General features: G+C 38.1%; 1 pseudogene across 1 annotated transcript in view; it reads right to left on the reverse strand.

Annotated features, from left to right (window-relative positions):
- LOC309801733 (ferritin light chain-like) overlaps positions 1–21,494 on the reverse strand; it is a 42,782-nt pseudogene extending 21,288 nt beyond the window's left edge. The window contains exon 1 of the transcript in view: positions 21,232–21,494. The product of the transcript in view is annotated as a ferritin light chain-like (transcript). The remainder of the gene's footprint in view (positions 1–21,231) is intronic.
- Between the last annotated feature and the right edge of the window lie 4,777 nt (positions 21,495–26,271).

Genomic DNA, 26,271 nt, shown 5'->3' on the forward strand with positions numbered 1-26,271 from the left:
GAATCCAGACGGTTTCTCTCCATGATCTCTTGAAATAGTCCTTGATCATCCACAGTATTTCCCATCATCACAAAGGTGGTACCAAGGGCAGAGAACTCCAACATTATTAAAGTTTCATAAAGCAAAGTCAATTTTAAGAATATAATGTCCCCTAACTGATAAAGGTCTTGAGAGATAATTTCAAGGGAAGCATAAATTATTTTCTGTTTGTCAGAGGGCAAAATTATTTAGGTTGACTTAATGAATGGTAGAGTTTTTGAGTGGAGAGTGTTCTTAAAATATTATGTAGATCTGTACTGTCAACAGATGCTAGCCACGTGGCATTATTTATATGGAAACAAATTTTAAAATAAGGTTAAAAATTCAGTTCCTCAGTTGCATTTGCCATATTTCAAAGATGTTTATTAGCTCCATGTAGCTATTGAATACTGCTTTGCATAGTACAGATATAGAATATTTTCATTATCACCAAAAATTCTATTGAGCAATACTACAATTATACCCAGATATTCACAGAGAAGGCAACCAAGTCTCAAGGAAATAATATAACTTCCCCAAGGTCACACAGCTATGTTTTTAAAGAAAAGCAAAATGACACAAAGGAAATAGTAACAGAGGCATTAAAGAAACCCAGTAAGTTTATGGAGCAGTCAAAGTAGGGTTTAAAAGTGCACACTTAGCTGTTAGCAGGGTTGAAGCTCTTGATGGTTAGTAAGATCTACCTGCCTGAATTTGGACATTAGCATTTTATGCAATGAATTAAAAGCAAAAAATCATTTCAACGAATGCCTTCCAGCCCCATATTTTTAGCCACTGCCATGCTTCCAGATTATGTTTATCACTTTCATATACAGGGCACCACTGTGAAATGTGATGGTTTATCTGACCCCAGAGAAATCAGGAAATCTTGTGGGGGTTATGGCTCTATTTGAAAAGGTTGATTTTTAAATGCATCATGGAGACTGGCCCTGTTTTAAAAGGGATTCCTGCCATCAAATAATCAAAATGTAAACCTCTTCTCAGCTTGCAAAAGTCAAAGATAGCCACTGCATCTTTATTATTTCCTTGAAATCCAAATATTATTTTTCCTTTCTCTAACTTGTTTTCCTCACAGTGTGATCAACTATTGCCAAGGAAGGAAAGGTGAGATTTATCAATCAAAGTTTGCTAAAGGCCCCCTAGGTAATTGAACCTTCAGGAGAAACAATCCTCATGTATTCTTTTTCTGTTGTTTCAATAGCTTTGTAAAGATTCATTTCAGTATGTTTGGTTCTGTAGCAGAGGTTCTGTGAAGTGCTTGTCGTCCTCAGAGGTCCAGAAAGCATGCGAGTCTGTGGGTAAAGAAGGGTAAGGAGAGAGAGGGAAGGAGGATAGAGAGAGGCTCAGGGCTGAGATAAGGACAGTGATCTACAGCCTCCTGGGGGTGAGGCTGGGGTGCACAGACACCCATGACTAATCTAGACAGAAACTGAGTAATCAAGGGGATGACCACTGTGAGGTCATGTGGTCACCTCTCCTTCTAGAAATAAACATTGCCTTCAGTATGTCTCCTCCCACTCCAGAAGAGAATTAGGAAGGTCTGGAGAGGGGGCTTATTGGCAGAAATGGAAAAAGCAGGTTGAAGGGATTAGCCTGGAGCAGAGAGACCAAGAAACCCAAGCCAGTAGGTGGAAGGCAGACTTTTCATGGAAGTCTCCAAGCCCAAGTCAAGTTCTGGGACCACCAAGTACAAGTCAAAGAGTGCTCATTTAGCCCCTTTGGGTCCCCATGGGAGTGGAGGAAGACTGGACAGAGAGGGAGAATTGGAGGTACAGTATATACTAAGGGAGTTAACTCCTGAAAGTTCTCCCAGTAGCTTCAGATCTGCTCAAGAATCCTTCATGCCCTGCTGGTTTGCAGTGAGTGGCTCACAGCTTCAAGGCCTCCTCTGCCAGATGGAGAACTATTTCAACCATCCTGCCTCTATTTTGGACTGTAGCAATGCAGACAGGAAACCTGACCCCATTTTCAGGTTCTAAAGAGAAATTCTAAGTACCTGAAAGACTGAGGAACATGGTGGCTTTTATTTAAGATGGGGAGCTAGAGAGCACATACCTGGACTTGGGCCTGCAGCAGCACCAAATTGCACCAAGAGTTCCCTTTATTTTCTCTCGCATCTCTGTTTCTCCTTTTCTCTCTGCTGGATTAGCCACGGGGACTCCAAGTTCTTCATTATGTGGTCCTGGTACCAAGATTCTCCTGGGAATTATAAAGCTATTCACCTTCTACATCGAGCACTTCTTATTTTTTCCCCAGCAAAGTTAAGTCATCCTTAAGAGGAGTCAGGGTGCTAGCTCTTAAATATATTTCAGTCATCCCTTTGTACATTAAATGCTCTTTCTTGGAGACTGCTCCTGACGTGGCGTTCACCGTGCTCTCAGCTGGCCTCCTGAAGTTCTGCCCTGCCTTCCCCACCAGGTACAGTTCAGGAGCTGCCTACCTCAGGGTGATAGGTTATCTTCTAGTTGCTTTATTCCTTTCCCTTTTACATTTGGAAAATATAATTTGAATACATAAACTTCTCTGTGGCCACAGCTTTATTTGCAACCCACAGGTTTGGTTATGGCATATTTTCATTATCATTCAATTAATAAAATTCTAATTCCCATTGTGACTTTATCTTTGACTTACATAATGATCAGAAGTATGTTTTTAATATCCAATTATTTGGTAAAATATTGGTTATATATTTTTAAATTTCTTCCTTATTCGGTGTCTTGTTTTATAACCGGAATATAGTCAATTATATAAACGTGCCATGTGCACCTAAAATTTTCTGCATAATATATATATTCCATCATTGTTGTTGCAGTGTTTTATGTAAATTTAGGCCAAAGTTTTTAATGTTGGTATTCAGATCTTCTCTAATCTGCTGATTTGTTGTTGTGGTTCTATGTTACTGATCTAGGTAATTTAGATTTTTCTATTTCTACTTAGTTTTTTGGAATTTCCCTTCATCTATTGCATTGAAGTTTAGATTTATAATATATTGCTTGTAAAGTAACAGTGGGTTTTATTATCCTGCCTTATCGCCAGTGATACTTTTTGCTTTCAAATTTATGTTAACATTAAAAAATCTTCTTCAATTTTACTTATTGTTGTTAGGACATAATTTTTGAATCCTTTAATTTTCAATCTGACTCTTGTCTCTTGTAGGTGGCATAGAATTACGTTTTTTGTTTTAATAATCCTTGTCCTTTAATTTGAGTATTTACAGTTAAGGTATTTTCTTGTAGACCGTTTACTCCTCGTTTACTCTCTGTCCCACCTTGTTATGTTCCTTTTGCTTTTCTTTCTTCCTTTTAGATTTCTTCAAATTCCATTTTCCCTTGTGTTAGCTTGTTATTTTTACATAAGTAGCAGTTACACATGTACCATGACTTATTAGCTCTTTTACTGCTTCTCAAGCAATGCTGAGATCTTAAATATCTTTTACTACTTTTTCTCTTCCATTTGTTTTAATGCATTTTAATTTTTGATATATTTTATTATTACTTTTTTGTGCTGTTAGATTTTATTTAGGTTTATCCACTTATTTATTCCTTCTGTTATACATAATTCTTTATAAAGTCCTTATTTTCGTCTATGATAATCTTCCTTCAGCCTGTGGGTCTCCCTGTATAATTTAATTCAGTCAGTTCTGATGAGAACATATTTTCTAAATTTTGTTTGTCTGCAAATTTCCTTATTTCATCTTTCCTTCCAAACAACATTTTCTCTGCCTCTAGAATTCCCAACGGGCAGTTCTTTTCTTTAGCACTTAAAAATGTTATTCCATTATTTTCTAGTATCCAGTCAGTTTCGTTGAGAAGAAAGCTGTAATCTTAATCCTATTGTTCCTTTGAAAGTAATCTCTCTCTTTTTCGTGGGGCAGCTTTTAAGATGTCATGTTTTTCTTTGCTATTCATGAATTGTACTCTGGTGATCTCAGGTGTGGTTTTCTTTGGATTTGTTCTTGTTGCATTTTTTAATGCTTATTGAATTTATGGCTCCATATATTCTTTTTAGTTTTAGAGAACTCTCAGCTGTTAATATTTCTGAAATATTGTTTTCATCCCAATCTCTCCTTTTTTCCTTGGACTCCAGTTTACACATATGATAAAAAATATTTACTGTGGCCCATGTGTCTCAAATGTGCTTTTGTCTACTTTTTATTCTTTTCGTTTCCCATGCCTTAGTCTTAATATTGTTACTACTCTATCTTCCAGTTCACTTACCTCTCTTTACCTGTGTCCAATCCAGTACCGAGTTTTAAATTTCGTATAGTTTTTAATTCTATCAGTTCAACTTCAATCAGTTTATAGTTTCTTGTCGTCAAGTTAAGTTCTCCACCTTGTCATCTATTTTCTTGAACTTGATAATATTTACCAAAATATGTATGAACTTTAATGTTTAGGTCATCTATGATTCTGATTCTGTTTTGTTTTTTATTCTAATTCTCCTTTTCTTGGTAGTCTTGGTGGCTCTTCAGCGAATACCAGACTTGGGATATGACAAGTTGTATAGAATTTGAATGACATTACAGTTGCCCTTTGAACAACCTGGGTTTGAACTGCACAGATGCACTTATACATGGATTTTTTTTCAATAAGTAATACAGTACTACATGATGTGTGGTTGGTTGAATCCTCAGATTCAGAACCACAGATAAGAAGGGCCGACCATAAAGTTATATGTGGATTTTTGACTGCACAGGGAGTCAGTGTCTCTAATCCCTACATTGTTCAAGGGTCAACTGTATTTTCTTGAGGAGAGAATTTCCTATTCTTAGGTAGGGAGCAGAGGGGAAGATCACCTCAGTCACTGGACCAACTTCATACTCATTTTCCTTCTTTATAAGGTTCAATGTAGATGTTGCCTCAACCTTCCTAACACACACACACACACACACACACACAAACACAGACACACACACACACACACACATGTAGAGATTTCAATGTCCTAATTCATATCATTAGTTTACCATTGGGCCACAAATCTTTCATAGGTTCTGAACCCCAATTTTGTCTCTTCAGCATTATGAACCAACTAAGTCTTTGCTTTGACTTCAGTTAGCTTTTGTTTGACTTCTTAGCATCTTGCCTTGTCTACCTATTATACATGGAAAGGGAACACTGCAAGGGAACACTGTTGCTGAATCCAGCTCCGTTCTCTGAATCTTTACTCTCTCTGTGATTTTGGTCCTTAAAATTCTAGCTGCCTTGTTATTTCTCAATTCCAATTCTGGTTTCCTTAGTCCTATGGCATTGTCCTAAGATCTACTGGCTTTTCTACCTCTTAGGAGCCACATTTGGTTTCTCAGCCTTTTGCTCTTCATCAGTAGTTTCTAAATGACTGGGCTAGAAAAGCATGTGCAGAATATTGTTCTCACTTCAGTGAGTTTCTTTCTCTATTTTACTTTTCTAGGTCATGGCTACCTCAGTAGCTTTCTAACGCTCACAGTCCAATGTTGCTTATGATTTATCTGGCCTTTCTAGTATGTTTTCCTAAGGTAAACTGATATAGTTGGAAACAGAAGTTCGTACCACCATTTAAAAAATGCTGTTTTGTCTTTCTATGAACTCTCTTTTCGTCCCATCTTCTGTCACTTTTTCCCACCAAAAATTCCCATTCTCACAGATAGATTATTTTAAGATTAAAAATTATTATTAAGCTAATATGTTAATTTTGAAAGGAATTAATTTTGCTTTGAACAAGAACACAGATTGGTGAATGGAATATGGAAGATTCCTTAAGACCTTTTTCATCTCTAAGAGTAGTATCCAACCATCGGTACCATAATAAGTTTGTCAACAATGGAAGACAGCAGTCTTTATAAAATCAGCATTATTCAGTACTCTCAAAAACTGCTTCACTTTCCTGCTCATGCCACCAATTTCCAAATGTTCAATAGGAGCAGAGAATCATGGGATGGGATGTGGAGAAATGGCCTGTCATAGTAACTATAAATATTGGAAGAATGGAATTATAAATAAAGAGGGTTTTCTATGAATATATTTGAAGTGTTTGTTCCTACAGAACTTCTAGAATAAGACTCAAAAGTTTAACATAGAAACACCTCTTAATAAGTATGAAAATCACTAAAATTTATCTCATAATTCTTTTTTCTTTTGTGTTATGTGATTGTCAGAGTCACACCAAACTATTTTTATCTGGACTTCACAGATCTTCTTATTTTTACTATGGGATCAGTTACCCTACATTTTTGAAATTTGGCAAAATAGTTAAAGTTGGAACATTTCCCCAAAATCCAGGGCATATGACTTACATTTCTGTAGAAGGCAATATTATATTTCTGTCTAGTTCTGGGGTAAACATTTTCATACCTGCCAATCCAATTTGACGAATGTATCATTTTTCCAGTGCACTAGTGTAAAGTAAATGGTAAATTCAGTCAAACAGTCATTTCATACATCAAAAAGGAAAATCAGTCAACACAGTTGTCTGACTGAAATGAATGAAGAAAACAAATCAAGGCAAACAACTGTCCCAGTAGACTTGTATAAATACAGTAGTGGTGTCATGTGCAGAATTAATCTTCCCTCACCCTTAACTGGAGAACACTCTGCCAGCCAATTCAGTCACTCAAATGATACTGAATTATAATATTCCAGTTTCATTTACTCTCAGTTACTGCTGACTGCCCTTCCTTCTCCTTCATCTGTCCATCAGTGGAGAATGTCAGAGCAGGAGAATAGTAATATTGGCATATTGTAATGTACTGTCGTGAATTCTACAGCTTCAAAATTCTTAGGATAACTCAATGATCTTAAAGAGTCTGGTGCAGAAAGGATATGTGAATTAAATCGCAGACCACTGTCTGACCCTTCCAGCACTAACACCCCTTATTCCTGGTTCTAATATATCACAGAATACTCAAGAGGAAGGTTTTGAGTGGTCAGCAGAAATATGGCTCCAAGGCAGCCACATGGAAAAGAAATGTTGTCATCTCTGATCCACTTTAAAGTTGACTTGTCTTTTACTCATAAACCAGATTCAGTGTGAATTCTGTTCTGCTAAATGTTAGAGAATCTATTGGAGGAGTGTGGCCAATTCTTTTGAATTTTTTTACTCTCTAACTTTTTGTTTTTTTAACATCTTTATTGGAGTAGATTTGCTTTACAATGCTGTGTTAGTTTCTGCTTTATAACAAAGTGAATCAGCTATACATATACATATATCCCCATATCTCCTCCCTCTTGTGTCTCCCTCCCACCCTCCCTACCCCACCCCTCTAGGTGGTCACAAAGCACCGAGCTGATCTCCCTGTGCTATGTGGCTGCCTCCCACTAGTTTGTGTTTTACATTTGGGAGTGTATATATGTCCAAGCCACTCTGTCACTTCATCCCACCTTACTCTTCCCCCTCCCCATGTCCTCAAGTCCATTCTCTACGTCTGCGTCTTTATTCCTGTCCTGCCCCTAGGTTCTTCAGAAGAATTTTTTTTTCAGATTCCATATATCTGTGTTAGCATACGGTATTTGTTTTTCTCTTTCTGACTTACTTCACTCTGTATGACAGTCTCTAGGTCCATCCACCTCACTGCAAATAACTCAATTTCATTTCTTTTTATGGCTGAGTAATATTCTACTGTATATATGTGCCACATCTTCTTTATCATTCATCTGTCGATGGACACTTAGGTTGTTTCCATGTCCTGGCGATTGTAAATACTGCCACAATGAACATGGTGGTACATGTCTCTTTTCGAATTATGGTTTTATTAGGGTATATGCCCAGTAGTGGGATTGCTGGGTCGTACGGTAGTTCTATTTTTAGTTTTTTAGGGAACCTCCATACTGTACTCAATAGTGGCTGTATCAATCTACATTCCCACCAACAGTGCAAGAGGGTTCCCTTTTCTCCACACCCTCTCCAGCATTTATTGTTTGTAGATTTTTTGATGATGGCCATTCTGACTGGTCACAGAAAAAACTTTGGCATGGTGTTCATCATCTAACTTATCCTAACATGCAGACATTTATGAGAGTAAAGTCATGTCTTTGCCAGAGTGGGTTGCTTATCTGGGCAACTGGGTCAAATCAAGAAGGGCAAATGTAGGCTGCCAGAGTAAATAAGGAGAGGAAAAACAAAAGAACGAGCCATATCATTCATCAGTGATTTTCTCCCCAATATTCTTAGCCTCCACCTATCTCCATCTTACTGGTAACACAGGAACTAGACTGAACTATCAGGTAAAAGGTCTCTACAGAAACTGAGGTAATATAGAAAATTAAAAAAAAATAAAATTGTAAACTTTCTTCCTAGGGCTAATTGAGATGATACTTCAATAATAACATAAGATCAGGTGAGGTCTAAAGAAATTTTAGAAAACCTGGATACAGTAAGAAAACATCTGTTCACCAGCATCCGAATGTTAGAGAGACACCAAGACATGTGGGCCAAGTTCTGGAGAGAAGGGAAACACAGATGCAAGCCTGACATTTGGTGCAGCTTTTCTCCTTGGGGCATTTGCTGATTCAAATGTTACAGCCTAGGAGCTGAAAAGCCAAGGAGTTCAAAAGACTGTAACCACAGAAGCCAAAAGGCAAGAGCTCAAGCTAAAGGCAACAACTAATGGAATGACAAGCTACGCGTATCCTTAGTCTCACAGGGCTGCAGGAACCATTACATTTAAAGCCTAACAAATACAAGGGTAGTTGGGAATAGGGAGAATCCAAACTTTCACACGGTTAATCCCAAAGGGCAACACCCATAGAGGAAGGACAAGACAGAAATAGAGCACCCTTCACACAGACGGAAAAAAAAGGCTTTTAATGAGCTCAAACTGAGAATGGACTAAGGTTTCCAGTCCCTATAGTAACTGTCTGCCATGGGCAAAAGGAAATCTTTTCAAGAGAACAATAACACCATCCAGAATGTGGAGGTATCTTTATAGTTTCCTAAAATAAGTTAAGCCCAATTTTAATATAAAAAATAATTGGACATACCAGGAAAAAGACTAAATGATCAAAAGCTCAAAAAAGAAAGAAAGAAAGAAAGAAAAAAGACAATATAAATAGACACAGGAGGACAAGAGTGAGTAGGCATTGGGTAAAAAACAAAAGAAAACAACTATGATTAAACAAAGAAAATAGACACATGGCAAATAAGCATATGAAAAGATGCTACACATTCCATGTCATCAGGGAATTTTAAATTAGAATAACGAGATACCACTACACACCTATTCAAATAGCTAAAATCCAAATAATGAAATACCAAAGTTGTTGATGATGCAGAACAACTGAAATTCTCATTTGCTGCTAGCAGGGTACTTGGCAGTTTCTTACAAAACTAAACATACTTTTACCATACAGTGATCTAGTAATCATGCTCTTTGGTATTTACCCATAGGAACTGAAAAGTTATGTCCGCATAAAAACCTGCACATGGATGTTTATAACAGTTTCTTTCATAATTGCCAAAACTTGACATCAACCAAGATGTTTTTCAATAGGTGAATGGATAAACAAACTATGGTATATCGGTACAAAGGAATAGCATTGAGCAATAAAGAGAAAATGCTATGAAGCCATGAAAAGACATGGAAGAAGCTTAAATGCATATTGCTAAGTGAAAAAAAAAGCCAATCTGCAAAGGCTACATGCATATTATATGATTGCAGCTATATGAAATTTAGGAAAAGGCCAAAGTGTGGAGACAGTCAAAAGATCAATGGTTGCCAGAGGTTGCGGGGAGGGAGAAAAGAATGGGTGAAGCGCAGAATTTTAAAGGCAAAGAGACTTCCTGTGTATGGTTCTGTAATGGTGGATACAGGTTATTGCACATTTATCAAAAATCATATAATGTACAAAACAAAGAGTGAAGTCTAATGTAAACCATGGACATTAGTTAGTAATAATGTATCAATATGGGTTCATTAACTATAACAAACATCTTACGCTAATGTAAGATGTTAATAATAGGGGAAACTGGGTAGAGAGCTAAGGAGGTACGAGAACTCTGTCCTTTCTGCTTAACTTTTCTGTAAACCAGAAACTGCTCCGAAATAGTCTGTTAATTTAAAAAACAAATCTAGACCTGCATACATAACTTGCACGTAAATCCAACCACAGCAGCATTATTCATAAGAGCCCCAAAGTGGAAATAACCAAATGGCCATTTACTGTGAATGGATAAATGAAACATAGTAATATCCACACCATGGAATATTATTCAGCCATAAAAAGACATCAAGTACTGATGCATGCTACAACATGGATGAACCTTGAAAACATGCTAAGTAATTGTATGATTCCATTTGTATGCAATGTCCAGTCTAGACAAATCTGTAGAGACAAAGTATATTAGTGGCTGCCTAGGGTTTGGAGAAATGGGGGAGTGAGTGACCTATAATAGATTCTTTTTCTTTTGGTGGGTGGATGAAAGTTCTAAAATTGATTGTGGTGGTAGATGCATAACACATTAAATTGTACACTTTAAATAATATGGAAAGTAAATTATATCTCAATGAAACTATTATTTAAAATTATGATTAATGTATTAAAAGAAGGGCAACATGTACAATTTAAGCAAAAATTATCTGTGAAATGCAACCAAAAGAAACTTCTAGAATTAAAAATGTTGAAATTAAGCACTCAGAAGATTGGTTGAACAGTACCTTAGTCAAACAAAAGAAAGGAATACAAATGTCAATTAAAAAATAACTACACAAAAATTTGGAGGGAAAATGATGGAAAACAGAGAAATAAGTACTTAAGACATATAGAGTATATGTGAAACACTGTGTCTAGCCAGCCCCAAGTCACACAGCCTAGGAAGGAGACACACAGCCTACCTGAATCACAAGGACTTCTCCAAAGTAAAAATGAGGTTCTGAGGCCAGAAGTGGAAGGAATGAATTACAAAGGAAAAGAACAATGGTAAACTGTAATGTAGATATACATCAGTAAATACATAGGTTCCCTGGGGTTGTGATCTGGTACAAACAATAAAAAGAAAAGAGCTAAGACTCATAGTAGAGGCTGCTAGATTCTGCTGAGGAAAATGTCCAGGGAGGGAAGAGTTGATTTATTTCACTATTTTTTTAGAGTCCACATATAAGTGACATCATGCACTATTTGTCTTTGTCTTATTTCACTTAGCATAGTGGCCTCCAGTTTTATCCATGTTGACTTAAATGATAGGATTTTCTTCTTTTTTAAGGTTGAATAATATTCTATTCTATATATATACCATATTTCCTTTCTCCATTAATCTACTATGGACACTTAGGTGGTTTCCATACCTTGGCTCTTGTGCATAATGCTACAATAAACATGGGAGTACAGATATCTCTTCAAATTATGATGATATTTCCTTTGGATATATACTCAGAAGTGGGAGTGAGGAAGAACTTATGACACAAATCGACCATATGTAAAAGATGTTGTAGGAATGAAAAAGTCTGAACACCTAGAAAGAGTGTGGAGTATCTGGAAAGGTCATTGTTCAAGGTCATACATAGTTTAAAGTTATGACATTTCAGTGAGCCTGTGTGCATGAAGGCTTGCTTATATTTTGGGATTTGAATACAGTGCAAAGAAGTGTTGCTAAATTTTCGATCAACATCAAAAAAAGGGTGGAAATGTTTTTTTCTTTGATTATGAAACTGCAGGAAAGGAAGCCTAGAATTCTAGGCCCACTAGAATTTTCCCTGATGATAGTGCTAATTTAGGAGAAGAAGAAGGATCCAAGACTATAGAACAATTCTGAAAGCAAAATAAAACTGCCGAGTCTTCACCCAGTGTATGAGATTAAGTTTTAATGGCATATGATGAAGTGGCCATGACACAGCCGGCAGAGCTCGTTGAGTTGTGGAAAATGGCTCTTGAAGCTACAGGAAATGGACAGTAGACATAGAAAAAGAACAAGGTAAATGCCAAAGAGTGGAAGGACAAAATTAATCAAGAGAAAAGTCAAAAATAGAGAAGAAAAGCAGTAAACGTGACAAAGAAAACCAAAAGCTTGCTCTTTACAAACACCAATAAAATAAGCCATATTTGGCAAATATGATAGAGATGGGACTAGCTATAAAACAGAGAGAATTTTTTTTTAATTACAAAACAATACTATGGTAGCTTTATACCAACACATCTAAAAATCTGGACAAAATGGCTGATTATGATTAGTTATATGCAGCCATTATTTACTCCTGTTTTGAGTAGAGAATACAAGAAGCTTTATGAAAATAGAAAACATAATCAAAGATATACACCTTAGAAAGACATCAGTTATTTTCCAATATATATAAAAAATTAGAAGAGTCCTAATACGAAAATCAGATATGGGGCTTCCCTGGTGGCGCAGTGGTTGAGAGTCTGCCTGCCGATGCAGGGGACACAGATTCGTGCCCCGGACCGGGAAGATCCCACATGCCGCGGAGTGGCTGGGCCCGTGAGCCATGGCCGCTGAGCCTGCGCGTCCAGAGCCTCTGCTCTGCAACTGGAGAGGCCACAACAGTGAGAGGCCCGTGTACTGCAAAAAAAAAAAAAAAAGAAAGTGAGTGACAACTTAAATGATATATGGAATATTTTGCTGACTTACAAGAGCATGCATAATTAAATATGACCCAGTTGAAATGTTAATTTTATTTTAATGTGTATGTTGGGATGGAGTCTTCAAGGTGCCAGAAAACAAGCATTCATCCATGCTGTTTGGAACTGCAGCACACAGACACCTTCAGTTACCAGTTCTGTTCATGCCACAGAATCATCTTCAGAAAACATACTGTTTTTTATGGACCTGGTATATATCTTAATTAGTTTGAAGAATTCCCCAAATACCTGTTAATATGTAGTGCTCCAATTCCAATCTTGCCACGTCCTGTACCAGTGACACAGCACATAGGAGTTTCATTTCTCTTTCTTTCTCTGGGTTGTTCAGAACCCAACGAAAGAACAATGGAATGGCATCAAAGAGATCAGGGTTCTTGTCCCAGAGTTACCATATAATAAAAGTGTCCTCTTGGGAAAATTATAGTTATTCTAGGCCCCTTTCCTTTTCTTTACTTTGACAGAGCTGCACTAGATGACCCCAAGTAACATTGCACTCTTTGCAGTAGTAGCTTAGATGTTACTGGTTTTCTGAAACAAATGAAGACAATGACACATGAAACTGTGCCACATCTCTGTAACTATGTTTTCTTAGAGTTGCCTCCATTTTACAGATGATAAGATGGCTGAGCACAGAAGTAGATGTCTTGACCAGAGGTTGCAGAGTAGATGGAACTGAACCACAAGTTTCCTTCTTTCCTGAAGCTCACTTAGCCAAAACATAGCCTTCTGAATATTAAGCTGTAAACCATATTATCAGTATGCTTTAAAAGAAGCGGTTCTTCTAGGATTTCCAATTAATAGCAGGAGGTTTTGAAATTCTTCAAAGATCATCTAATTTTGTGAGATTTACAGCTCAATTTTCCTGTCAAGCAAGTTGTATTAGTGCCAATCATCTGAGCTTCTGGATGCTTCTCTGAACTTCTTGAAGTTTTCCTCTTGCTCTCTGAAATTCATGCCAGATAAGCCTTTTTCTAGAGTGCATATACAGACTTGTGTATTTTTATACAGAAAAGCAATGCAGTGAGTCAGGACGGGGGTTAAGCCCTCATTCTCAGAGTGGTATTGAGCTCCTGGTGAAATATAATCATCATTTCCTCAGAATCGAAAAGCAGTTATCTCTAGTTTTTAATCCCATTAACTATTTATACATTTATGTATGATACATGTATTTATTGTACCTACTAGGTGTGTTCTCTTTGGGAAGTACAAAGCTCTTTGAGATATAGGTTGTTCATTTTTTCGTTTTCCCACAAATACTGTGACCTTTTGAGCAGGAAGGTCTATATTTTACTAACATCTAGAACCAGCAGTTAACACGGTGTCTAAGATGTAGTCAATAAATATGAAATACATAAATGAACACATTTTTAAGGAAGGAAATGAACAAATAGACATTTTTCATTTTCAGTCACAAAGCAACCAGAGACATAAAAATGATACAGACAACGAGTGCTACGGTCATTCAAATAAGGCATAGAATAGATACAACAAGGATCTCCTTATTGGCACAGGGAACTCTACTCAATATTTTGTAATAACTTATAAGGGAAAAGAATGTGAAAAAGGAATCACTGTGCTGTACACCTGAAAGTAACACAACATTGTAAATCAACTGTACTTAAATTAAAAAACAAACAGACAGACAACAACAACAACAAAAAAACCCGAAAGAGGTCATAGAAGTTTTTATGAGATTCCATAAGAGAAGCCAAATGAGGACGGGCGAGACGGCTTTTGAATCAATTCAGAGGAGAGGTCACAGAGAAACTTGTCTTTGACCTGAACTTGAGTTTCCATTAAGATTGCAACACAGGGATATTACAGATGAAGGTAATCACATAAACTTACTACACTGAAACTTGCAGAGGTTATGAGTGTTGTTCAAGATCCCAAAGCAAGTGCATTGTGGAATCAGAATTTTAAGTGAGACCTAATGAACTAAAAACAAACAAACAAACAAACAAACCTTTTCTGTGATAACATGTTGCCTTTGAAGTCGTTATTTTGGTGGGTTGGTAGAAAGTGGTTCCCGTGTTTCTGGCAGCAATGACTAGTTCTGTCCCCTCCGCGGCCCCCCACCCCCGAGTTGATCCTCAAAGTTTCCTTTAGAATGGACTTGCTAAAATGCAGACATGCAAGTATTCATGACGCCTGTGTCCAATCATTTCTCCTGCCATTGCCTACTTCACTTCTGGATTATATGAACAATTCACTGTCTTCATTTATGCTTTTCCCTCCTCCAAGAATTCCTTTCTCCCTATGGGGCACCTGGGAAACCCACTTCATTTTTCAAACCTCAGTTTACATATTATGTCTTTTGTGCAGTCTTCTTTTTAGTGTTGTGATCACATGCTTCTTTTTGCTACCCTTGCACTTCTGCATGCCTGATTGTTGCACTCGCTACACTGTATTGTGATTGTGTTGTTTACATATATCTGTGTTCTCCTGGGCAACATTCCTTGGGGCCAGGGACTACCGTTTTTCATCTATTGATGTTGCCTTAGCATGTTACTTGTTGCGAAGTAGTTAGTTATAAAAATGAGATTTGTTTAAATTGAAAATTGTTATGTACATATTAGTTATTATCATTTACAGATATAACAGGAAAAATATTAATGCTGGTGCTGAAAGTTCACTTCTAGTAAATGATGGTGGTACTTGACTTCACTTATATTATTTTCCCCACTATTTTATATCTTTCTACCTGATATATCTTCTTTATTCCCATCTCTTTCTTTATTACTAAACCAAGAAAAACAGGGATGAGGGTAGGGATAGGCCATACTTGGCTGGAATAGTAAAGAAATTGTGTGGGGCTTTGGTGAGAAAATCCTGAAGCATACAGGTCTGCATCTTCCTTTTATTTTTATTTTTTTGCGGTACGCGGGCCTCTCACCATTGTGGCCTCTCCCGTTGTGGAGCACAGGCTCCGGAGGCGCAGGCTCAGCGGCCGTGGCTCACGGGCCCAGCCGCTCCACGGCATGTGGGATCTTCCCGGACTGGGGCACGAACCCATGTCCCCTGCATCAGCAGGTGGACTCTCAACCACTGCGCCACCAGGGAAGCCCCTGTTTGAACTTTTTTGATAAATTAGATTTGATAACACAGTTTCATAAAAACTTAGTTTGGACATTTCTGAACCTCTTTTTTTGTTTCCTTATGTAAGAAAGCTGCTTGTTTAGGGTTAATACTAATTCAATGGGGGTAAGATTTACACAGGACCAACCCTAACATTCATAGTGTGTGGCACAGGAAACAACTTTGAATGGTCATTTCAAGGAACAATATACTTAAGTGTATACAATGAGTAAAATGGATGAACTACACAAATTTATGAGTTGAAAACCATAGAATCATAGAATTTTCTCACTGTAAAGGCTCTTACTTTTCCAACTGCTTAACTTCAACCTCTGTTAAAGCACTTCAGTAACAGGGAGTTCTTGAGTTTAAAATGCAGTCGGTCCATTTTATAGTTGAAAGGTCCTACTTGTCAAAATATTCATCCTTTTATCAACCTAAACCTGTCTACTTGGTCTAAAATCTTCAGTGTGGGACAGTCTAAACCCTTTTTCATAGGACAACTCCTAAAATCGTTTAGAGCGACCACCTACTTCTCTCCTGGTCTTGCTTCATGTCATCTATTCCCAGTTCCTTCAATTACTTCTTATTTTAGATTCCAGACACTTTACTGAATTCATCACTTTCTTCAGTATAATAACTCATTTTCTGAATGTGATATTTTAAGCCTAAAAGGATTTGTTTACTGTTTTCTGTAAAGAATTAAAACATAAAGTGTCCAATCAACCAATAATTCTTCACCTAACATGATTCATATACACCAATTGATAAGGAAAATTTGAAAAGTCAAATTACTTCATTCTTAAAGAGTGATCATAGTATGTCCTTATTTAAAATGTACAGGAAATATGAACTTTCTTTCTGTGCATCTATAACAGTGCCCTCTTGCAGGGTACAGAGGATCCTCCATTGATGCTGCCTAATGATGTGTATGTGATATCCTGATATTTACTAAGAAGTTAGACATTCAGGAGGATTTTTTGTTCCCAGCAGACATACACATATGAATTTTTCTTCTCTATGTTTGTGTGTTTCTAACTTTTATTATTCATCTATTGGCACTTAAGTGCATTCACCAAACTGCATCATAAACATCAAAGTAGATTACTTCACTTTTCCTTTTATGAGATTATTATACTTGTCAACCAATATTTGAGCCCTTAATATGGGCAAATCATCCTAGCCTGTTAAGCACAGAGGTAAAGAGCATGGAGTTGAGAGGGCACACACCAAGATTTGAACAAATTACTTAATCTCTCTAAGTCTTCATTTTTGTATGTGAAAAATGAGAATAATTACAATGATTGAACTCATAAGGTGGATCGTAGAAAACATCTAGGTGCTACGTGCAAAGAGCTTGTTTGACTACCTGGCAAATATATCCATTCTTTATTAACATGATGGTGATGATGTTGATGGTGATGATGATGATGATGCAGCTACCAGCAGGTGTCCTTATTAGGTTGGTAAGGATGGTGAATAAGCCACAAGATCATGTCTGTGAACATTTGCATTCTAAGGCTACACTGCCTTTGCCTTCCCAACTCCGGCTCCACTCCTCATCTGTTTAAACATCTCCCAAGATAGCTCAGGTCTTCTCCTCTGTGAAGCTATTCTGAACTACTCCTCTAGAATGAACTTAAAATACATTGCTTGCACTTATATTAATTTATATCAAGTACAAACTTCTGCAGTGGAATCACTCATCCTCCGTCAACCTTATATGGACCTTTACCTCCAACCCTGATACCTAGCAAATCCTTCCACTACATTATAAATTATTAACCATAAGGTTTAGCATGTTCTCTCTTCCAAGGTATTTAGAACTTTAAAGGAGAAAGAAGCCTGCCCAAGTGGACAAAGCTAACACTTATCAAGCATGAGCTCCCAACATTTGCACCAGACAATTTCACATCATCTCATTATAAACTGACAATAATCTTTGTGAGGTTGGGGTCCTAACCTTCTTTTTACTGTGGATCCCTTTGACAATATGGAGTAGCCCATTTAAAGAGTCTTAAAACAACACTTTTAAATTCATAAAATATAATACATAGAATCTCAAAAGAAACTAGTTACTATGTTTTAAGTGCAGTCATTAGAATATTTTAAAAACCAAATTTGTGATATAGAAACGAATGGGTATTTAAACTCATTAAATAACGAGATACAACAGAGACTCTATTAACTACTATACTTAAAAATAGTGATGTTGGGGAGATGGGTTCACAACTCTGATACATGTGTACTGAAATTGAACAATTAAATAAATAGATGGTGGATGGTGGTAGCCACATTTCTCAATATTGAAGTATGAATTTACAGATAAACAAGAGGAGAAGGCTAAACTAATCTCAGCGTTAATGCATTATAGTTGCAGACATCAGTATACACTCAGCTCAATATAGATATAGATAGTTATATATAGAAATATTTACTGATATGTGTATATACATGGGTTAGTATACATATATATTTCTTTGTTCTCTCAGTCAAGAGAGCCTAATCAAATAATAGCCCATTAGCAACAGCACATCTAGAGCCCAGATCTTGGTTTCTATTACTACTCTCCAATAAAAGGAATCAGGGCTCCTCAGAGAAATGACTGATTCTAGGACTGGGGCAGGAAATACACAAAATGAGCCTGGAGCATCTTGTGGTACCAGAAAGTCAGGAAGTGTTAAACACACACACAAACATGCATGCTAAACACAGATACACAGACACACACAAACTCACACACCCCAAAGGGAGTATGTCAAAGGAGCACAGGCGCCAAAAGGAAACGCTCCCAATGGCCAAAGCTGGAACAATTCAAACAACAAAATAAAGTATTATTGGATTATAACCCAAAGGATAAAATAGATATCCATGAGTCTATACTGATATAAATAAATATCAATAATTGAATAAATTAATGTTTAGGGGAAAATAGACAAATCTGTGTGGAAGAATTCCAAATACTTTATGTACATACTCTGTCCTCAAGGAGGTGGATCATAACTCTCCACTCTTTGGGTTAGTGCTTCACATAGTGACTTCCTTCCAACAAGTGTAGTGTGGAAGGGGTGGAGGAGTAACTTTACAGTGGAGAAATCTGAGACACGGCCTCAGCCAGGTTATCAAGGTCAACATCAACAGGCAAATCACGTTGATAGCATGTACCCTTGATAAGATGTTATAAAAAAGGCACTTTATCTGGTTGTCCTCCCAATAAACCATAATCCCAGTTTTACCATGAGAAAAGCATTGGACAGTTTACATTAGTGAGGTATGCTACAAAACACTTGATCACTGCTCCTCAAAACCGTCAAGGTTGGGGCTTCCCTGGTGGCACAGTGGTTGAGAGTCCGCCTGCCAATGCAGGGGACACGGGTTCGAGCCCTGGCCTGGGCAGATCCCACATGCCAGGGAGCAACTAAACCCGTGCGCCACAAGTACTGAGCCTGCGCTCTAGAGACCGTGAACCACAACTACTGAGCCCATGTGCTGCAACTACGGAGGCCCACGCGCCTACAGCCCGTGCTCCACAACGAGAGAGGCCACTGAAATGAGAGGCCTGCGCACTGCAACCAAGAGTAGCCCCCGTTTTCCGCAACTAGAGAAAGCCCACGCGCAGCAATGAACACCCAACACAGCCAAAAATAAATAAATTAAATAAATACATTTAAAAAAGAAACTGTCAAGGTTATCAAAAACAAGAAAAGCCTGAGAAACTACCACAGCCCAGAGGAGCCTAAGGGGGCTTGATAACTAAATGTAATGTGGTGTCCTGGATGGAAGCCTGAAATGGGATTAAGGACACTAGGCAAAAGCCAAGGAAATCTGAATAAAGTACAGACTCTGGTTAATATTATTGTATTAATATTGGCTCGTTAATTGTAAAAAAGGTACCACACTAGTGTACGGTGTCAATAATCGAGGAAAGTGGGAATGAGATATATAAGAACTCTGTATTATCCCCTTAATTTTTCTGTATATCTAAAACCATTCTAAAATAGATATAGTCTATTAGATAAAACAAAAAAGGTAATGATGATTTGATTGTAACATCAGACTAGTGATACTTTGAGATAACTATAAAAACTGCCTTAGGAAATTGTCTGTGGTATCTGCTGGGGATATAGTCACAGGTACTCCTAATATTATTGTGGTTTGTTGTCTGCATTTAGATTTAAAGGACATGCTAAATACTAAATTGCAGCTAGAGGTTAGTGAAATTAAAGATGTAATATTCCCATCCAGATTCCACATACACTTTGATACATATTAAGAATCCCCTGCTCTTTGGTGAGGTCTAATTTTATGAAAGTGAAACTCAGAGAGATGAATTAGGTTGTTCCAGCTTTTAAAAAGCCCGCATTCTAGGGTCAAGAATTCTTACTGAGCCTTGTTGAAACTGTTTGCTACACTACCTCCTAATTTTGGAACTGCTAAACAGAGAGTTGGGAACTCTTCCTAGATTAAAAGTACTGCCTTGGCCTTGTGCAATTACACTGTTTAGGTTGCTGGACAAATCCAAGGATAAAACTGGCCTGGACCTAGTGATGGGCAATTCCAAAAGCAAGCTGAATGTGAGAAGTTCACTCACAGAGAACCCTAGTGTCAAAAAGCCTCTCTACTTGGGAATGGCTGAACACCGGGAAAATAAGCCCTGGTTCAGCTGTAAAGAGAGCACATCCTTGGCCTTTTTTCCCCCTTAAGTCCGGAAACTGATGATCTGGTCAGCTTAGGAGAGGGAGGGAGGGAAGGAGGGAGGGAGGAAAATGAGAGAGAGAGAGAAACCTGTTAATAGCTGGTGCCAATTTAAAGAGAGAAGGAAAGGGTTTATTATATACGTATATGCTAATATTATTCCTAAAGCCAATTCTGATAAATCCTTCGGGAAAGAAAGAGATGCAGCCACCTGTTAATGTGGCTTCAGCTTCTTTGTTTCCAAATGTTACAGCGGTCACCAGACCAGCCATTCCACTTGGGGCGGGGCCAGGGGGTTAGAGGGGGAACATCTGTCCACTAAGGACACTACTGAACAGCAACAAAATCTTGGGGCGACCCCTCTCTCTTTCCTCGAGTGCTTTCGCTAGCCGGTCCTACTTCCCCACTCCTTTGGGAGTTTCCTGTTCCATTACGTAGGCAAGAGGGCGAGAGGTCCCAGCTTTCCTAATTGTGAGTGGTTTGGCTGGGTGTGTACGTGCGAGTAACTGTGTGTGTGTGTGTGTGTGTGTGTGTGTGTGTGTGTGTTGAGGGAAAGTGGAGCTTGCTACAGGGGCTTAGAAAAACTAGTCGCCAATTTAAAATATTTTCGGAGTGTCTGAATGATATCTTCAAAGCTAATCCCACTCTCAAATTCAGCGAAATGAACAATACAGATAAGGAAGATGAAGAGGGTGGAAAACCCACACAGCGGAATGGAGCTGTCCATGCCGCGGGAGTGACAGGGGAGCGCTCAGAGGTAAGGCGCTCTGCAGAGAAAGTCACTCTGGCTCTTCTCTCTCGGTCCACCAGCCGGCGACGCTTCTTCTGTAAAAGCATTCCTAGAAAATAACCCTACAACCGGGAAGGGTAGCGATCTTTGAGTGCAGTTTCCAGGAGCCGGTCCCCGCAGCAGGGAGAGGCCCCTCTCCCCCCGCGGCTGGCGCGGAATGTGGCGATCCGGCCCGGCGCGGGGGATGACTTCCTGTGGCCGGAGCTCGGCGGCGGGAGCGGCGGGAGCAGCTGCTGCAGCTGGCAGGTGGGGTGCGGGCCGGCCGAACTGACCAAGCACAGACCCGGCGCGGCGGCACTGCGGCCCCGGGGCAGCCGGCGCGGGGACATGCGCTGATTCGATCCCTCCGGAGAAGGTAAGCAGCCCGGCTATTATTAGCCTCAGCCACACTGCGCGGTGCTTTCTGCTTGGTTAGTAATGGGGTTTGTAATACAGAGGGAAGAAGGGGAATATCCCTGCCACCTTCTGCAATGGGAAAAGGAGCAGCAGCTGGAATTGAAATATTAATCAGCCAAGTGCTTGAGATGATTGGAGGAGCGGTGTTACTGGGCAAACAAAGAAGGCGGTCAGCCTCTGTAATCTTAAGATAATCAACCATTGCTGTGCCACACTCGCTTCGATATTGAAGAGGATTCAGAATGGAAAATAATTTGAGTTTCACTTTTACGTTGCTACCTTCAACCTTCGCTTGGTTAATTTCTGGTTTGCGAGCAGCAGGTTCTTGTCAGCAGCCTAGAGAAGTAATCGGAAATCTTCCCTCTCCTTTTGCCTTCCTCAGTCTTCTCCCTTTCCAGTTATTAGAATGGGTCTGCACATTTCAACGTCAAACACCCACTTCAGTACTGAACCTTTAGAAAGAATCTCAAATTAGAGGAGAAACTTACCTCCTGGAGTTCAGCTTGGGTTGAGCAGCACTTGTCCCCACTTCTCCCTTCATTTACCATCTTCTCTTGTCAGTCATTTCATTGATTCCCCCACCCCCCACCCCGGGGATGCTGTGCTCATTAACAAGCCAGCTCTTGTCAGCTCCTGTCCACCACCTCTGTTCCGTGACTGATTTTTCAAGGACCCAGAAAGGACATTGCCTTATACCATGTTTGGACTATTATCTGTGTCCTTCCCCAAAATACATGGCATGAAAAATCCTTTAAACCCAGTACCAACATGGTTTCCGATAACTCCCTTCATTGTAGTCACTGCAGCTACCAGATGGGTTTCGAGGACAGCAGAATCTGTTGGGGTGTGAGAAAGAGGGCTATACCTACATATTTTGCTCCACGTGCATAAGAATAGGTGGAAGTAGAAATGCAAATGTCAGTCTGTCCCGTTTTTCTTGAAGCTTTTTTAGTCCAGCTAGGTTGTGAGACACCTAGCTGGGTAGGGTATGGGGCAAGTCCTCCTGCAAAAGCAAGCAGTGTGTTTGTCCTAGGATTCCCCCAATAACCTCAAAAGAGATTCCAGAGAGGCTTTTCCCACAGGCAGTCAGAAAGCCAGGGGAGGTGGCCAAGGTAAACCTCAGGTTATTTGGGCATCCTCAAGTTAGTCTCCCCTTTTGGAGGTTCTGACCTAGGATTTCCCCACAAACGCTTTGCTGCTGAGCTCAAGTGCCCATTCTTGTTGCTCACCTAGGGATGTACAATTGAATGATATTCTGTGAAATGGTGAAGATTGCTATGGTGGGGATTACAAATGTGCCACTTCACCAACAGAGAACAGTTGCAATAAGCCAGACTGTGTGGTGTCTGTGTGCCAATATTCCATTTAAAAAGAGATTTGTTATCTTTAAATCTGAAATTAAAGAGACAGTTTGACTCAAAAGGCCATGGGTTTTATTTTAACAAATTAAAATAGGAGACCAATGAAAAAGAGGTCCAGGGTTTATAGCTAACCTTCTTACCTTCTTTTTTTAAATATTGCTTTAGAACAAGATACTGGTTCTGAAAAATCATGTTACTTCTATTATATATCGTTATTGTTTTTCTGATTACAAATTCTCTATTTATAGATACACTTTGGAAAGAGTTGAGTTGGTTTCTTTGTCTCTATCTTCAGTATATGAGGCAGAAGGAGTGGAGGGGGGTGGGCAAATCCCACTCCAAATGGCCCCCTCAGAGAACTGTTCCCCGGACCATGCAAACCTCTGGACCGATATTGTTTTGGCTGGTTGTTATTATTATCTTTAAATGTGGTTTGGGTTTGAAATAGTAAATTTTCAATATTCTAAAATTTTGACTCAGGCACACCAACTAGAAGAGAGAACAAAGAACAAGAATAGCAAAACTATTTTCCACCTTTCTTACCTAATTGTAAAATATTTAATTATATGAATAATTATTCTGAATAATAAGTGAAAAACATATTAAAATAATAATTCATTTTTTAGAAAGTAGCCCAAGGTTTATGAAATACAGGTTAGTGCAATTGATCTTAAGTACAGTAAAAATTTCTGTAATTTTGAAAGGTGTTTTTATGTTGAGTATTAGTACATGAAAATATGCTAATGATGGTTAGAAATTGAAATGTCTGTTACTTGGTTTCTGAAGAAACTGAGCTCTTTGGCAAGAAATGGGTCAGGATTAGGGGACTGGAGCCGCCAAAGCCGGCATCATACCTGCCAGTGATTGTATAGGTGAGATGAATGCATTAAGTTATGGATTAGGGTTGGAGAAGCCTTCTGGGGAAGAAAGAAAACAAGATAGAAAATAGAATTTGTTATTTTAGTGCAACTAAGATAATTAAATTTAAGGTATTTCTGAATTTGGACTTCGTTATATTTAAACAATTTCTGAGGAAAGTTTCTAAATTCAAAGCCCTAGGTAGAAATAGTTGTATGATTTCCTAACCGAAACTAATTTATGACTCTATTTCCTTTGTTAAAAACGTTTCCCAGAGAAAGGAAAAATTAATTGCCCCGTGTTAAGGAGGAGTAATACCAAATAGAAGGATGTATTCTATTAGTTGCTAAATGAACTGTAGGAACATTTTTGTAGATATGACAAGATAGAGTTGAAATCAATCTGCTTTCCAATCACGTAAAAAAAAAAAAAAACATGTAGTCTGGTGGGTGGTCAGTGTTATCAGTAATTTAAGACTTGAGTACCCACTTAGGATTCACAAAGTTGCCCTCTCTTTACAAAAGGCATTTTCTGGTGCTGCATTACTGCCATTAGCTACAATTGAAATAGACTTATCCTGAGATTTTGAAAAACAGAAAAAGAAATAGTAGGATTCATAAGGCTTTGCCTCCACTGAGAATGGGTAGAAAAAGTGCTATTTTGAAAGTTATCAATGGCCTCTTAATTGCCAGATTTCTGCGCTGTTTCAACCTGCTCTTTATGCCTTTATTTTTAAGTTCTCTTCTAAGTTCTTTTTTAAAAATTTTACTGCTTAGTGTTTTATTCACTAAAATAGCATTTTTAATTGAAGTATAGTTGATGTGTAATATTATATAAGTTACAGGTGTAAAATATAGTGACTCACAATTCTTAAAGGTTATACTCCATTTATAGTTATAAAATATTGGCTATATTTTCTGTGCTATGCAGTATATCCTTATAGCTCATTTTATAATAATAGTTTGTACCTCCTAGTCTCCTATCCCTATACTGTTCTTTTTTTAAAAATTAAATACTTGTGTTCAAAAGTATTATTAATAAGTAATACATAAAGAGATATCTCTTTATCTAGTTTCTCACTAATCCCCTTAAATTACCTCATGACCAGCCTAGAACAAGTGCTGTTTATTTCTAGTTTGTGCCTCATGATATCACGACTATATGTCTTCATTTGTTCCTTTCACTCACCCTGCTACACGTTGAAACCTTGCTCACAGCATACACTGCCTCTTCCATGAACCCTTCCCCATACCCACCTTCCTTCTCATTTCAGATGTGTTTCTCCCTTGTCTAAATGCCTGTGGCACTTTCTATTTTGGTCTATCCTTTAGTTTGAACATGATTTGCTGTTGTAAAATAACCCTAGGGAGCAGAGTCTTTGACTAACAACTTTTTATCACCTGAAACTCATAATACAGTGCCCAGCTATGTATATGCAAAGTAGACGTTCAGCAATTTGATTTTAGTGAAGAAATTAGCTATTATTTTCCAGGGGTGTATATCCACCTACTCTAATATCCAAGTTAGGCTCTAAATAGTGTGTGCAGGTACATTTTAGTTTAAAATCCCTATATAATAATATAGTGAAAGTACATTCAAACAGTTATATTCAACAAAAGTTATTGTGAGCTTACATGCCCTTAAGTGGATATTGGCTCATCCGTATCAAAAAGCATAGTAAGCATTACAAAAGAAAACTTTAAAGAAGACATTGTACCAGCTTTCAGTATGCTTTCATTCTACGGAAAACAAGTAAGCAGGGGAAGATGTCTTGCGTAAATAAGTACTAGTCTTAAAGCGCTCTGCTAGGTACTTTCATCTATGGTGTATAATTTCATCCTTCTACTATATGCTAATTTTACACTGAGACTCAGAGATCTTACCTAAATGGCAGAGATTCTTTCCACATTCACATGCTGTTCTTTGAAGTGTTAACGAGTGAAGGAAAACTATAAAAACATAATCAGAGTAGTTTAAAATGGTTTTGTGGTCAGGCTTTCCAGTGCTTTTTAAACTTTTGGGTCTTAACATCCCCTTTAATAATTCAATAAAGGCTATGCGTCCACTCCCCAAGTACATACACAACACACACACATAGAATTTTGCCTGTAATTGCAGGTGTTCGCGGACCTAATAAAGCCCTCCTTTGCAAATGCTTTAAGGACATCTACGCTGGGCTCAGTTTTTCGTTTTGCTTGTTCTATGCTTAATATTTATTTTTGTACCTATTAAAATTAAACAAATTGTTATCTGTTATAGTTGAGATATAAACCTAAGCAGCTTCGTACTTTACAACTTTTCTTTTTGCATTTTTGTATTCTGTCCTTCTCTCTCACACAAACACACAAATTTATATAAATGAGATCAAATAATACTTTCCTGTGAAGAGAATGCTTAGAATTTATTCTTAACGATGTTTCTATATATCACACATCAGTGTTAGCTATAGTCATCATGTTGTACATTATGTCCATAGTATGTATTTATCTTA

Source organism: Mesoplodon mirus (assembly GCF_964341445.2).
Source record: "Mesoplodon mirus genome assembly, contig: SUPER_3_unloc_7, whole genome shotgun sequence".
NCBI lineage: Eukaryota > Metazoa > Chordata > Mammalia > Artiodactyla > Ziphiidae > Mesoplodon > Mesoplodon mirus.